The following is a 17,816-nucleotide window of genomic DNA, read 5'->3' as shown; positions in this document are numbered from 1 at the left end:
GCCCTCATGGATTTTATAAACACTCAGGCCCTTAATGATGTGGAGATGTAGGGTTTCAACTACACTTGGACTAATAGGCGGGTAGGAAATGGCCTTATTCAAGTACACCTTGACAGGGCTCTTATATCTGATGATTGGTTCAGACATTATTTCTGCTCTCCGTCTTCTCACATTCATGTTGGGTCTGACCACTACCCTATAACTCTTATTGCTGACCCTATCAACAAGAGAAGACATTTTCCCTTTAGGTTTGAAAAAATGTGGACGTTACATCTGGATCTGATTCATAAAATTCAGGAATGGTGGAACATTCAAGTTGAGGGTACTGCCATGTATAGAGTTGTGAAGAAACTTAAAAGCATAAAAGATAACATAAGAACCTGGAATAAATCCAGCTTTCAGAATATTTTTGAGGCCAAAGGAAAAATTTAGGAAGACCTCAACAAAATTCAGGTCCAAATCTAGAAGGATGGATTCTCCACTGTTACAATTGCAAAAGAAAATGAGATCTTCAAAAGATACCATGATATCATTGCTAAAGAAGAATCTTTTTGGAAGCAAAGATCTAGATGTATTTGGCTGAAGGAAGGGGATAAGAACATCACATTTTTCCATATGTTGACTATCAAACACAAAGATGCTAATAGGATCAAAAAATTGATGATGGACAATGTGGAGCTGCTCAAGGAGGAGGAGATTAGAAATGAGGCAAAAAATTTCTTCTCTGATCTTCTTTGTAGGGATCATAGCTTGGATGATGATGCTCAAAATGCCTTCCTCCAAAACATTCCTTGCCTTATTGATGAGCATAAGAATACTTTTTTGACTTCCATCCCTTCAAACTTGGAGATCAGAAATGTTGTCTTTTCTTTTCAGGGCAATAAAGCTCCTGGTCCTAATGGTTTCCCTATGTTCTTCTTCCAAGATTTCTGGGATATTGTTGGGAAAGATGTCTCCAATGGGGTTAAATAATTTTTAAGGGCAAGAATATTATTGAAAGAAATTAATGGCACCTTCATTGCTTTGATCCCCAAAATTCAAGGAGCTGACTCCATGGATAAGTTTAGGCCTATCATTTTATGCAACTCTTTCTATAAGATTATTTCCAAGGTCCTCACCTCCAGACTCTTGAATGTCCTTCCCTCCCTGATCAGTCTTCAACAAAATGGTTTTGTGCCAAGAAGGAAAATTCTTGATTCCATCATTACTATCCATGAGAATATCTATTCCCTTGTTATGGCCAAGAAGCAGGGTTTTATTCTCAAGCTTGATCTCTCCAAGGCTTATGACTAGGTGGACTGGTCCTTCCTCATGAAGGTTCTCTTAGCTTTTCGCTTCTCTAATAGATGTGTGGACCTCTTCAAGCAACTTCCCTCCTCTATCTCCTTCGTTGTTCTTATTAATGGATCCCCCTCCCCTTTTTTTAAAGCCTCTAGCCGTTTGAGGCAAGGGGATCCCATCTCCCCTATTCTCTTCATCATTATGGTTGAATGCTTTGGCAAGTACATGGAAAGTATGGTGACTAGATGTATCTTTAAAGGTTTCCAACCCTCTTTTACTAACTACACTTACTGCCACCAGCAATTTGTGGATGATACCATCATTATGGAGGATTCTAGTATTTCAGAAGCCAGAATCCTGAAGGACACCCTGTGCAAGTTTGCGTCTGCTTCTGGCCAACTTATCAACTGGGTTAAAAGTGAAGTGTTTTTCATCAACACTCCTGAGAAAAGATAGCATGGAATTAGTAGAATTCTAGAATGTCATATTGTTGTTCTTCCTACTACCTACCTTGGCCTCCCCCTGGGCATCTCTCCCCCTAATTCCTTTTTGAGTTCTTTGGTGGATAAATCTCAAAGAAAGCTTTCTAGTTGGAAAGGTGCTCTCTTAAGTCAGGCTGGCAAGTTACAACTTCTTAAAGAATCCCTTCAAAGCATTCCTATTTATGCTCTTAGTCTCTTCAGAATCCCTGTTAAGTTTGTTGATGCTATTGAAAAAATCCCCAAAAAATTATTTGGTCTGGCGTTGAGGAAAAGAAGAGAATGGATATAGTGGCCTCGGAAAAGGTTTGTAGATCAAAAAGAAAGGGTGGTCTGGGTCTAAGGATAATCAGGACTCTCAATGAAGCTCTTTTGTCCAAACAGATGTGGAGATTGTTCCACTTTGACAATGAGTGGTGTGAAATTTGGAGAAGTATCCTCTCTTGTCTTCATCTCTTTTCTCTTTCATCAACTCTGATTTCAGCATCAATGGCTCTCACATTTGGAACCATGCTTCAAAGTGTAAAGACAACATAGCTAAAGGGGTTAAATGGAGAGTTGGTAATGGTAGGAAAGTCATATTTTGGGAAGATCCCTAGTTGCTTGATAAGTCTTTTCTACAAATCCCTGATTGGGCCCCTTTTGCTACCCCTTGTAAAAGAATTTTTGGTTCCTTGGTTGAGGGGTACTGGATAGGTGGCAAATGGCAAAATATTGAAGGTATACACCTTGGCCTCATCAATCTCAAGAAATACTTGTTTTCTGCTTGGCAGAATAATGAAGAAGATATTCTTATTTGGAAACTTGAGCCCAAAGGCAACCTTACTGCTTCTTCCATGTATGGAGTGTTGACTCTAGCCCCCTCAAAGAACCCCTTCTGGTCTAAATCTTGGATCAAGGGTCTTATTCCGAAGATCAATATCTTCTACTGGACTATCCTCCAAAATAAATTTTTGACTCTAGACAACCTGAACATTAGAGGTTTTAATCTCCCCAATAGGTGTGTGTTGTGTCATGAGGAGGAAGAGTCCATGGACCACTTGGCTATTCACTATTCTTTCACTGTCTCTATCTGGGAAAGCTTTCTTAAGAATTTTTGTATGGTATGGGTGTTCCCTAGCTCTATTCAAGACTTACTCCATTCTTGGAGTTACAATTGGTCTAATCCCTCTTTGAGAAATTTGTGGCAGCTCTCTCTTCCTCACATCCTATGGGGGATTTGGAAAGAAAGGAACAACCACATCTTCAAGAATACTTCTCTCCCCCAGGTTGTTGTTTTTCAGAAAATTCAAAGGGCTATAGTGGAGAACCTCAGGACCATTGGAGAACCTTGCACTCCTATCAATATCTTGGAAGCTCACATCCTCAACTTCTGGAACCTAAAGAGTGTTGTTAGGATTGATACTAAAAAAAGTAAGAGACTTGAAGCTAAGTGGTACTCTCCCCCTCCTAGATGGTTCAAAATCAACTTTGACGGTGCTGCTAAAGACAATCCTGGACCAGCGGGATGTGGTGCAATTCTCATAGATGAAAATGGCATTTGTAAGGAAATTGTTGTTGTTCCTATAGGTTGCCAAACTAACCATATGGAGGAAGCTATGGCTACTCTCCAAGGCATCCTTCTGGCTAAAAGGTGGAACTGTCCTTATCTCTGGATCGAGGGGGACTCAAATAATATCATTAACTACCTTACAAGAATTACCAAGCCCTCATGGACTATTAACAATATTATTAAGGTTGTTAGGGATCTTATTAAAACCTTTGATAAATGTTTTATCTCTCACATTTATCAGGAAGCAAATGGCTCCGCTGATTGGGCAGCTAACATGGCAGTCACTCATGACAACATGATTACCTGGAAGGGTGAAGAGGATCTTCTTAATGATGTTAGATCGATCATTTTCATGGATCGATATAACTGCACCTCAAATATTTTAAATGGATTATATAATGAAAGACCCCAAAACTAATTAGGCCAAGGTTGGTGAAAAAATCCCCCCTTCTAACCCTTATGTTGAGGGTTTGAAGGGGTTTGTGGACACCCTCGATTGGCTCATAAATAGTCACAAGAAAGCTATGGAGGAAAACAAGAACCTGAGTCATAGGATTCAAATTCTGGAGACTATTAGCATCGGTGAAGGTAAATCCATGGCTGAGCATGTTGATGATTAAGGAAAGACTATTGTCAGAGTTGAAGAGATTAGGGACACCTTCAATCCAAGGTTTGAGCAAGTGGAGAAGGCCCTGGAGGAAATAAAAAACAATGACACTATTCGGGAACAGAGAATGGTGGATGTTGAAAATAGGCTCAACAAAATTGATACCTGTCTCAGAAGCATTGTTGAACACTATTATAATATTTTGAAGGCCTTGGCTGGCAACATCAAAATCCTGATCAGTAAGCTAGAGAATGAGAAGGGATCCCTGAAGCAGGAACCTGACATGGAGGGTGTGGAAGGTGTGCAAGGACCAAGAATGAGGACCAGAGGCAAGAAGAAGGAGAAAAAGCCAAACAAGGAAATCAAAGAGCTCAAAGTTGCTTCAGTGAATTATGACCTGTTGGTCATCAAGGATGTTGAACTTCTTAAGTCTCTATAGGTGTTGCTAGCTATCTAGGTCTTTCTTTTTGGTTTCTTTTGCTTTGTTGTTCCTATTTTTTGTTGTTCATTCAGGTTGCTAGCTTTCTTACCAATCTTTTGTATGTTGTCTTTATGCTGGTCTAGTTGATCTTTGATGTTCTTTATTTTGATCTTTTTGTAAAAGGTTTTGGGTCCTTAAAACCTATTTTTCTAATTAATCAGAACAATAGGTGTATTGAGCACATTAATGGTCTCTTAACTTGGTAGCACTTTGGAAACACGTACATAAATGCATACATATATTATACATACATATACATACATACATACATATATACATACATACATACATACATACGTATGTACATACGCATGTACATACATACATACGTATGTACATACATACATACGTATGTACATACGCATGTACGTACATACATACATACATACAACAATATTCTATATTTTCATCTTAAAGATAATAGGAACTTGTGGAAATGATAGAAATATTCTATGTATATTTAGAGGACCCAGTAGACGTTGTAAACCCTAACTATTCACGCTTCTCAAAATCTTACGTCGAAACTTCAAATCACTCCCAATTTTTTACAACAACTTAATTACTTGGCAAATCCCCTTCTTATAACTAAGGTTTTGGGGCCACATCATCAAATTATACGATGCCACATGATCAACATGCTTTTTGCCAACGGTGTTCAAAACAACCCCAAAAAAGGTGAGACCAATAGGCGTGCAAAAGGGCCCCAATACTTGTGCAGTTGATGTGACATCACATGATTGGTTACTTTTCACAACAAATGGTAATATATTTCATTAAATTATTGGTACTTATCATCAACAATAACAACTTTAAAGTCACAACTATTGGTGCAATGTTATACAAAAGTTGGACATTAAATCAACAAGCAGGGGGCATTAAATCAACAATTTCTCTCACAAGAATTGGAAAATGCTCAACTACTAGGTACTTTCCCCTATTTAGCTTTTAATTGAAAATGAAACAACATTGCTTTCAAACTAGGTACTTTATATTCTATGCAGATTTATACATAACCTTTGATTTATAATAGAGAATTTTTTTTAAATGATCAATTGTAATACTTTTGTTTGTAAATTATTAATTATTTTAAATATTAATTTTATTTATAAATAATAAATAATTATATTTTATTTTATTTCCATTAAAAATATAATAAGAATAAAATTAATAACATTTCACCACTACTACATTAAAAGGAGGTTTAAGACAATTTTTAAAGACAATAAATATTTTCTTAAACATTTAAATAATTTTTAATTTGCCAGTTCTTTCTTTATCGATACGAAAGAACGTTTTAGTGTTTCAAGGCAAAAGGAGAGGGAATCAGGGGTTGGGCCTGGTAGGATAGCCAGATAGGATAGCCAGATAACGGGTGGGTGAGAAGCAATAGGAAAGCTTTCTTTGCATGTTCCTCTCTTGTCGGTCGAGTGACTTCCTCCCACGAATGATCCTTCCTCATGAGAAGGCAGGCTTAGCTCAACAGTCAAGTCACTATTTGATTTGACCATTCGGCGGCAATCAACGGGCATCATATTGGATCGGCATCACATGCAGGGGTAGGGCAATGTCTCTTGATCCCAGGGAAGCTAAGACAGAAAGCAAGAAGAAAAGTCCATTTCAATTGTCCCACCCTACTTAATAGTTTATTTCCCTTTTCTTTCCCTCCTCCATAGTGGCTCTGCCCCCTTCCTTAAACATATCCTATTTCAGTTTCTCTTATCTAGTGATCGGCGTAACCTAGTGTGATACTTTTGGATTGATATCGGTATTAAAAGGGCCTATGACAACATTTTTGATCTTGGGGTATAGGTTGTTGGTACGGGACTGACTCATGTAGGTCTTAGAAGTGTGTCTGGTGTGTTAGTCCTTGGCGTAATTAGTTTGTAGGCTTCCTTCATTTTAGGGTCCAGTCAGGCTTCAGCTTGTGGTTTTGGGAGGCCTTTGGTCCTAGATCAGGCCTGAGTTATTGGCTCCGATAGTGTGCTTGGCATTCATTCTTGATTGTAATGGGGTTGGCTTGGTTCAAATGGGGCTAGACTTGGTCTAGATGGGTTCGAGCTTGGCTTGGCTCATTAGGTCTCATAGTCAGGCTTCGTCGTCGGGCTTAGCTGGGTTAAGATCGGCTCAGAATGTTATGCTCATTCCTTGGTCCTCTCCCTCCATTCCTTATATAGTCTTGGAATCACCCTCCTTTGCTTTCTCATGACCTACATGTCTAATTCTCTCCCGCTTGGAACTACTCTTGCCCTATTGTTCTTAACCCTTGGGTGTATGGAGCCTATACAATCAATAAAGACAATCAATGTTACCCAGCAAGGATAGTCATAGCTTGAGCTTGTGGTGAATCAATGGGTTTAACAATTTACCCTACCCCTATAGATATCTACCTTACCAGACCAATCTCGACTATCTAGGATATGGTTTCTAATAGTATAAAATAGAGCGGACTTCTTGAACTTCCCTATTATTATATCCAAAAGCATATGGTTCAGAGAAATAAACTGCTTCTATATAGATGAGGCTCACATACAGTTGGAGCAACACCACTTAAGTAGTTAGATCAGCAAGCAATTAATGAAAGAGATGCTGATCCAATCTACTGAGATAACTATACATAACTATAGTCCCTCATCATCCATATATAGGTGGTCCGGGTGAGATCTGAATGTTTTAGCTAGGTTGTGATAATATAGCATGGGAAGTCTAGCGGCTGGGGGCTCTACTAATAGGGCCAACCTTCGGTGGGCTTTGGCCTTGTTATACATAATGATGGAAAGGAATGACCTTTCAATTGGTTGAGCTGGGCTAGGCAATTAGTTCATCATCGAGTGGTCCACCCACTCAATCGAATAGTAGGTTGGGCTTAACCATCGCATTAGAAGGAGCTTTACATAGTACAGACCACCCCTACTATTATTCTTAGCAAGATATTCAATGCAAAGAGTGCAATGGTGCGGTCTGTTGCCCAAGGAAGGTTATCCCTTAACACCAGTGCCGAGTACTTAAGGAGCGATGCCCTTAAGGCACTGGCTCATTCGATCATTCGACTGGCTTATTATTAGCCCAATAATAGATAGTAAGGATAATTAAACCCAGATAATCAATTCATACTACCACCCTACCCACTGCCATTTAAATGTACAGAACCATGCCAAATGAGCACCTTTACGGGTTTGCCTACCTGCCAAGGGATTACAAGGAGTTCAGACAAATGTCATAGCTAAGCATCATTGAGCTAAAGCCCCCTATGGTAGAGATACTACTCCCTTCACCTTCAGGGGACCTATGCTTTACCTAACCAGAAGAGCTACTGATTTGGGTTTCAATTTTGGCATTTATCACCCTGCTTCACTTCTACCACCCACCCCTCCATTATAGTTGAATAGCAGGGCTCCCTTCAAATAGTATGGGATAACCGTGCCCGTAACCATCAATATCATTCAGGAGAGGCCCTGGCGAATAGTAGGGGCCTCCCACCCACCCCTATTAATCAGTCAATTAATCAGCCCACTATTTGAAGCCAGAATAACAATAATAGAAAAATAGGGCTTAATTCTATACGTAACATGCCCACCCCTAACTAGAATATATGTTAATCAAGAGAGCCCTCGTATCACTCCCTAGTGTTGGTGGAGAGACACCAAGAAGAGGCACCAACAAAGCATTGGGAGAATCCCCCCGACCTCTCCTTGGGGGGCTAAGTGGTCAGTGCTCCCCATGTTGTTCAATGGAGGGGCCCTACCATGGTAATAGGGAACTAGCTTGTTCCGGGATTTCTAAGAAATAGGATTATTACTATTTAGGATCCCAATCATAGAGGACTATAAAGTTTGATGGAGAAACCTCTATGAAAGGGGTGTAGTGTTAGCCATGTATAGGGAGAACCTGCTGATGATTCACTCTCAATAGTTAGAGTTGGATAAGTATTGGCCTTCTGGCAAAACTCAATCCCAAAACTAATGGATCTTCATTAGATTAGAATTATCTAGTCTAGTATAGTAGATTAGTATAGCTATAATGCTATCTACTCTATGTATAGTATACTAGAGCTCCTATCTATGTATATTTCTACTCTCTAACGAGAATAGGGATATTATTAATTAATAACAATGAGCGTTCAAAATTAATTAATGATCCATAGTTCTCACGCCTATAATCCCCACCCAACCCAAATGGGAGGAGTAAAGTATACAGTGAAACACATCACCCGGCAAAGGAGCAGCAGCTGAACTTGCTACCTAATATAACCTACCAAGTAGGACTTACCTTACAACTTTCTATAAATAAGTTATTTTAGGACCTAATGAGAGGGAGGGCAAATATGCTAATTTTAACCCAGAAGACATACATGCATGGCAAAGGAAGGCACTAGGCGAGACCTTTACTTTGGCCTTTACTTACTGGGTGGGGTGTTGTCAATACTTTATTGGATTTATCAAGAACCAACTCGCCTCCTAGCTGTAATGATCGAGGTGGCCGCCCCAACGTCCATCCATTAGGGCAAATGACTTTACTTCCTGGGGCTTGGTAAAGTCTGGGCCTTTACACTTCTTTCCTTCGCTCCGGTGGGGCTTTGTAAGTTCTCTCCTGGCTTTGTAATGATACAAGTCAATACGTGTTGAGTCCCACTTAATATTTAATATATATATAAAGCAAGCACAATACACATATACTTCTATTTTATTTCTACTCCACTGCTATTTTACCTACCCACTTAGTTAAGTCATTTGGGGCATGCGTAAGAGAAGGGTCTCATCATCTAAACCCTGATATTTATAAGCTCAGAGGCTTTGTAAGGAACTTCAATCTTTTCCTGGTACTTCTTTAGCTTAGATTCAATCAAAGCCTTTATGGGTTGTTGTAAAGGTCCTAGAATCAGTGACTCGTATATCTCATAATAGGCTACCCTAAGGTACCCATCCCACCTACCTAGTGAGTCTAGGTTACCATCCCACCTACCATCCATAACTCACTTGGTAACAAGTCCACCCATCATGCCTACCTAACTTGAGTTCAAGTTTGTTCTATCAACTACCCTAACTCACCTACCTTGGGGTCATGCCAAGGAACCTACCTAACTCACCTACCTTCCTTAGGGTCATCCCACCTACCCCACTCACCTACCTTGGGCTACACATAAGGACAACCCAAAAAGCTGGGAAAAGGTTCAGCATGCATTGCAGCATTATTTCAACCAACCTCTTGAGTACCAGGTTATCGATATTCCAGGAGCAGTAGAGGAGCGATTGTCTTAACTAAAGTAGACCAAGGTAAGATAGATCCAGTGATGCATGCAAACAATTGTGTCAAGAATTGGATTAGAGAAGGATATCTGGAATAGTACTAGGATCACAAGTTCATCCACACCTTGGGACCCATATCCAAGGCATGTTACCTGCATGAATAAGTTCGATAGCAGACGCGCAAATGGGAGACACTCAAGCAAGGATTCCATTCGATCTTCTCATATCTAGGTAAGACCCTTGGCATAACCTCTGCTCTTTAGTCCATTCAATAATTTCTATTTGACAACAAGTTGAGAAGATCACAAGGATTTATTTGTAAGAGACATCGGCAGAGCCTACGGCCCTAAGAGCCAGTCAGGAGTTGGGGTGATGTCCAATGCACCTTCAAATATTACGCTAAGTTAGATTAAGAATCGGAGGAATAAGATGATCCATAAAAGTTGTGGCATTTGTCATTAAAAAAATAAAAAAGGATAAAGGTTTGTAAAATAAACAATAGATGATCTTACGGGGAAGAAATACAAGGAACCGCTAAAGATCAGATAGCTAAATAGCGACATGGAGGAAAAACCTTGTCTGGCTTCTATTGGAGATTATTGGGATGAGAAAACTATATCCAAGGTTGCGGCCCTACTTATTCAAAAATCTCTAGACCTATTCCCACAGAACTTCATGAAGATGAAAGGGATTAAGGGAGAGATTAGCGAGATGTGGATTGAGCTGAAACTAGATGCCATGCCAAGCCAATAAAAAGAAGGCCATACCGACTGAATCGTCGAGTGAAGGAAAAGGTAAAGGAATAAATCGATAGGATGCTTGTTGTTGGACTGATATTTCCTATGGAGGAGTCAAATTGAATAAGTCCAATAGTAATCCAAGATAAGAAGACTGGAGGTGGAGGTATTAGAGTCTATGTGGATTTTTGGGGGATGAATGCAGCTTACGTTCATGATCCCTTCCCTACCCCTTGAAGTGATGAAGTACTTGATCATGTGGCAGGAAAAGAGGCCTATTCATTTACCGATGGGTTATCAAGGTACCATTAAGTTTGAATAGTAGCGAAGAATAAAAAAAGAAGATGACCTTTGCCACATAATGGGGTTCATATGTCGCCTATAATGTAATGCCTTTCAGCCTTAAGAACGCCCCGACAATATTTTCCAGAATCGTTATAGCGGCATTCTGCGAGTACGTCCATAAGTAACGGGGTTTTGGGGGCATTGCCCCCAAAAGATCAAATGACTTATTATTTTATAAAGGCGTCGGGTGTTAATACATATATTAATTGTATATATATATATATATATTTAAATAATTAATATAGATATAGATATAAATATATTTAAATAATTATATATATATATACATATAAATATATTTAAATATATATAAATATATTTAAATAATTATATATATATATATATATACACATATACATGTTGGCAATTGACACTCATCCAGTTTAGTTTTGTCATTGATGGAAAAACATATTATTTTGGGTTGGACACTTAATTGGTACTCACTGGTATTCATGATTTAGCAACCGGCATTCAAGTCATCCAATAGACAAGGGAAATCGACAAACTAGGAACCAGTATATGAGGTTGATATAGGAGATTGGTCTGACAGGTCTACATGGCAACAATCAGTGGCATCAGTCATGAAGTTTAATGTATTTAGTTTTGTCTAGGCCAACATTTAAATAAGTTGTAATATCATTGTAAGTCGACATAAGGCATTCATGTTTATGTTTAGGAAGGGTATTTAAGTCAATCTGGTTAGGTTATTTTGGATATACATACAGAGAGAAGGAATATATAGTGGTGTGATATTGTGCAAGAAATGTTGATCGACTGAATGTGAATATAATATTCTGTAGTCGGTCTTGGTTATTGGTTTAGAGGTTTGGAATGTGAAGTAAGTTACCGGTAAAGGAGGACATAGTGAAAACCGGTACTGAAAGCATTTGAACAAAAACTCATCTAGCATAGTAGAAGCATTCTCTGAGTTCAAAATTTTGTTTGTAAACCAGAATTTGGTGTTTGTAGTGAGGCTCCTTTTGTGTTGAGCAGTACGCTCTAGGCTATTGGCCTTCCTACATGTGTAGACCCCTATTGTAATATTTATTCATTTGTCCAGTGGATAGATATTGTGGGTCACTAATCCCGCCGTGGTTTTTCCTCTTTGAGGTTTTCCATATATAAATCTATGTGTTATGGTGTATGTTCTTGTGGTGGCGTCATTTCTACTTACTGTCATATTCTTTTATGGTTACTAATTACTGAATTAATTTGTTAATAAGGTTTAATTTGATCTTACCGTTAGAACACTAATTCACCCCCCCCTCTCAGTGTTATTGGATTCCAATAATTGGTATCAGAGCCTGGTAGCTTGGAGTAAGTCTAACGGCTTAAGGAAGATCTTGAATTTAGAATCCATGGAGATGAGTATGGAGAAACAACTTGAAGTAGCACTTGAATAATATGATGTTGAAAGGATGAAGAAATTGAAGTTTCAAGATGAGTTGAACTTTGCAAAGGAATTCATTCTTATCCTACAAGAGAGGCTATTATCTGCTCAAGCTAGGAGGAAGGAACTTTTACAAAATCAGGATGATGAAGAAAAGAATGCCCTTAAAGAACAATTTAAGAAGTTAAGCAGGAGAATACTATCGTGAAGAATGAAATGCAAGCCCTAACTATGAGGATTTCCAAGGATATTAAAGATTAGAAGAAGAATGCAGAAAATCTTGGCAAATCACTGAAAGATAGATCTGAGGAATACATTAGGCTGGCACATGAGAATGATATGTTGAGAACTGAACTGGTGTAAACCTAGAATAATAAGCAAGAGTTGGAAAGATTGATAACAATCCTAAGGGGAAATCTGGATACTACAAATGAATACAAAGACAAGTTTAAGGGAAGTTCAACAAAGCTTGATGAGCTATTAAAGGATCAAAGGTGCAAGGGAGACACTAGAGGTCTTGGATTTGAGCATGGAGAAAGATCGGGTACTACAAATGAAGTTGAAGCAACCAATCAGAAGGAGAACCCACCTGTCAACCAGAACCAAAAATCACTAGTAAGGCAACCAAATGAACATAAATTCAATGATAGATATTTTGTTTGCAATAAATTTGGTCATATGGAAAGAGATTGCAGAAATAGAGAAAATTAGGACAATAATGCAGTTCTCAGTCAGTGTTCAAATTGTAAGAAATATGGTCATATGACATAAGATTGTATAATGAATGTGAAATATCATGTATGTGGAAAGTTTGGACATATAGCTAATAAATGCAGGTCAAGGAATGATCAAGGTTATAGTAAAGAAATTTAGAAAAATAACGTCACTTGCTATGCATGCAACAAAATAAGACATATTGCTAAATTATGCAGAAGAAAGAACAATCCAGTAGGAAATAATGAGAAAGGAAAACAAAAGGTTGATGATATCTGGAAGGAGAATGAGAAGAAATGGGTTAGGAAATTTGAAGATCAACCAACAGAGACAAACAAACCGGTTACTCAACAGATAGAGCAAAATTTTCTTGCAGCGATAGGAAACTCATCCGGTAACTAAGGCATTAGCCTTAGGGGGGAGGCAAATTAATAATAGATCTTGCATTACCCCTGGTAATGGTCTGAAAGCTTGTTTTAGATCTTGGAGAAGTCAGTCTGAAGGTGTTTTCCGGTATGGTAATCTTGTTGTTTGCTTGATGCTTTTCTTTCTGAATGAGTTACTGGGATCCAGTAAAACACAATGGGCATTTGATATGTCAGTAGGGAAACAAATAAAAGATGCTATAAGAGGCTTGGGATAGGAAAAGGAGAGAGACTCCATTTTATGGGGTTATTTCAAATACTTTTAGAAGACAATGAAGAAGAGAGAGAGAGAGCCTAAGCATATTATTGATAAGTACTCTACATAAATCTGCTTTATGGTTAAGAAGGATGAAATATTGATGGAGCTAGTACAACCTCGAAAGATCTAGATCACTGAGATGGGTTATGAGGTTGATGCTAAGATCTTGGACTTATATGCCAGGACTCTTATTGATGCCTCGATTGATGAAGTTGATAAAACCTTTGGAACAACAAAGAAAAAGGAATCTGAAGTTCAAATAGGTTTTAGCAAGAAGAACAGGGAAGGAAAAATCAAGAAGGTTGGGGAAACTGTGGAGAATATGTCCTTTGAAATCAAATAGATCATTGGACTAGCAGAAGGGTCATCTCCAACAACAGTTCAGACTCCATCGATAGCAATAGTTGGCAAGGGTGTATTGAACAGGAAGAAACTAGAAACTTATATTGCCCCTATTGAATCTGATTTTGATACTAATGTTGTGCCCTCAAAGGTTCCCAAGACTTACATTAGGATACTGAGGAAGAAGCCTGAGGAAGGAAAGAAATAGAAAGTAAAGGTCACTCCTCTGACAACCCCAAAGAAAATTTTAGAGAAAAAGAAACCGGTTAAAGAGTCTACTTCTACTCCCGACAAGAAGGAATCAAATATAGATATAGCTCTTGAATCTGGTAAGAGTATTGAGGTCATTCCTCCTCTCTCAATTGCTGAATTGATTGATCAAATAACTAAAGATGGAATTTTGAGTAATATCTAGCATTACTATGTACATATGGATGATAAGGAACAAATGGAGATTGAGGAAGCAATTTTGTTATACTTAGATATATATGAGAAGGCATTACTTAAGATTGAAACACAAATACTGGGAGATTTGTGCAATAAGATAGATGCTAGGATGTTGTGTGCAATTGAAGAGGATAAATATATAAAGATGCAGGAGTTATTGACTATTTGTGGTGCAATAACTGATGAGGAGTTGCAGCAGTGTCTGGAATATGCAAATAAAATAATTTTCTGGAGAAGACATCAGCATGTGAGTCTAACGGTAGGTAGAGTAAATGAAATAGTTATGGAGACCCACGAGGCATGGGTAAAATTCTTTGTAGATAAACCTGATTTGTTTACTCCACCGGTATTCCCTCCTAAGTTTGGTATTCAAGATATCTCAATTGATGGTAAGGGGAAAGGTATATTAGGTTTGGATTCACTATTTTTGGAATAGAAACTAATAGAGGATATTCCTCCAGCAGTATCACCTATACATAATATAGAGAAACTGGTAGATAACACTGAAGATGCATGATAAGCAGGATACACTGGAATAGGACATTCTGGATGTAAAGGTTATTGATGTGAATATAGACAATAAACAGGTTGAGCATATTGAACCTCTAGCAGAAAATGTACATACAGAAAAGGTTAAGGTTGAGCAGGTTACTGCACCATGGCGAAGCCACCAGTGCTAGTCAATAGGTTGGAGAGTCTAGTAATTCATTGTTGGCACTTGGCTCATCCAGTCAAGTTGATTTTGGACAGAGGAATATTGAGAAATTGAGCAGTTTTGAATTGATGTATGTTGCAACTCAGAAGTTAAGGAAGGAAGGAATAAAAGACAGGCAATTCATTAAGTAGGCCATTCCAGTTATGCAGCAACTAGTTCTAGGATACACTAGTCTAGTAGCTAGCCCCTTGGGTAAGCTTAAGAGTTTGACTTAGCACATTACAAAAGAGTTTCAAAATTTTCAATAGATATCAAACTGATAATTAATAGAAAGATACAATGTAGCTAGGAAGGTCACCTATGACAATATGAATATATCAGATAAGGTGAAGATGACAGAGCAACTAACAAAGATTGATGAGGCTTTTAATCAGTGTAGTTGTATATATAGGTCTTGTACTAACACTGGAAAACTTATAGCTGAATTGGAGGTTAAAATAAAAGCAGCAAAGGCCTAGCTAGAACATTTGGCTAACAATTTTGTTGGTACTTAGTCATTGACCAACACTATTGATGGTCAAATTTTGGTTATAGCCTTGGAGAAAGATATGAATAGGTTAATTCATCAAGCTAGGGAATTGAGAGGATTGGTAAGTCCCCGGCTGAACATTTTGTTACTTCATAAGCGGGAAAGTTTAGAATTGATAAATAAACCCACACTGACAGACCTAACTGAAGAAGAACTTCATGCATACATTCATAATGGGTTTGTATCTATTTTGGGAACATTGAAAATTGGTTGGGAGACTTACTTAGGATTTTTGAAGGGTGCTTACCCAGATATGTTCAAGTACATCTAGATCCGGTAAACACATTTTGATTTCATTCCTTCATTCATTTGCCCATCCTTTGTCATTGATGTCAAAGGGGGAGTGGTGGTTGTGAAAAAAAATTAAGGGACATAAGAAGTAATGTATAGCTCAGGGGGAGCAGGGTCAATTTTGGGAGGAACTAGGATAGCACTTCAGCAATCCATTTTTCATATGAGTGTTGCCATCAATTCCAAAGGGGGGGATTGTTGGCAATTGACACTCATCTGGTTTATTTGTGTGGTAATTGATGGCAACACACATCATTTTGGGTTGGACACTTAACCAATACTCACTGGTATTCATGATTAGGCAATCGGCATTCAAGTCATCTGACAGACAAGGGAAACTGGCAAACTAGGAACCGATATATGAGGTTGACATCAGAGATTGGTCTGGCAGGTCTAAACAACAACAATCAGTGGCATCAGTCATGAAGTTTAATGCATTTATTTTTGTCTAGGCTGACATGTAAATAAATTGTAATATCATTGTAAGCTAACATAAGGCATTCATGTTTATGTTTGGGAAGGGTATTTAAGTCATTCTAGCTAGGTTATTTTGGATATACATATAGAGAGAAGAAATATATAGTGGTCTGATATTGTGCAAGCAATGTTGATTGACTGAATGCAAATATAATATTATGTAGTCAGTCTTGGTTATTGGTTTAGAGGCTTGGAATGTGAAGTAAGTTATCAGTAAAGGAGGACACAGTGAAAACTAGTACAGACAGTGCTTGAACCAGAACTCATCCAGCATAACAGATGCATACTCTGAATTCAAAATTTTGTTTGTAAACTAGCATTTGGTGTTTGTAGTCAGTGAGGCTCCTTTTGTGTTGAGCAGTGTGCTCTAGGCTGTTGGTATTTATGATGTTGTCTAATAAATGAACTTTATGATTGAAGGATTAGTGTGATGTTGTGCTTGAGTAAAGGAATAGGGGAATTAGCTTATTATATGGATTGAAGAATAAATTATAGTTTATACTTTATGAGGAAATAATTATAATAAATGTAATAAGATCATGTTAGTATTAGAAGCGATTGAAGTATGTTTAAATGGATTATCGGGGATGGATTTTACCTATGCATTAGGATTGCATCATCATGGAAAAGGAAAAGAGCATGTAGATAGGAGATGTTGGGTTAAAACACATTTGGATTTGGTGCATAAAATGAATGTAGGTTTATGGGGTTGTCTTGCATTTTAAAAGAAGGAATGTAATATGCTAGTAGAATAGTATAATGGTATGCAATTCATAACAGATAGATAAGCTAGTGGGTTGCATATCTCATGATTAGGAAATTAAATATGATGCATTAATTCAAGATGGAATATGTTTATCATGTGAGTAGGTTGTCATTATGGAAGTTAAATGAGTAATGACGTTGAAGTACCCTAGGCAAAGGTTAATGATGTTATGTTATTTCTGCTTGCGTAAATTAGTGAAATGTGAGATGATGTATGTTAAAAATGTTTATATGGTTAATGAATGTAGTTATATGGATATTTTTATGTATTGCATTAGTTGTTATTAAAAGTTAATTAGAAAAATATATATATATCAATTAGTATGATAGATGATTAGTTTTCTCTAGGGTATTTTGGCGGGCATTACATTTGGTATTAGAGCCCATGTTGCAAACACTGGGATCTCTGGTTAAGGATGTTGTTATTAGTCTTGTGAATGTTCTTTGATGTTCCTTTGAAATCAAGTTACTCCTTGAGATTTGTGCTGGAAGAAGAGTCATTGGAATTTTGGGAATCTTAGGTGTCTATGTCTTGTGTTTCTATCTAATCCCTTTTAGGAATCATGATTTTAAGCAAAGTGTGTCTTAATTTCATATGCATGTCTCAAGAATAAGAGAAATGTATATATTATCCTATCTGATCTTACTTGCTTTGTAAATTTCTAGTGCTTACTTGAATGATAAAGGTTGTTCTCCCTATATATAAATAATTATGTTGTAGAATGAGAAAAGATATT

Source organism: Cryptomeria japonica, chromosome 2, assembly GCF_030272615.1.
Source record: "Cryptomeria japonica chromosome 2, Sugi_1.0, whole genome shotgun sequence".
NCBI lineage: Eukaryota > Viridiplantae > Streptophyta > Pinopsida > Cupressales > Cupressaceae > Cryptomeria > Cryptomeria japonica.
Note: the sequence above shows the minus strand (reverse complement) of the source record.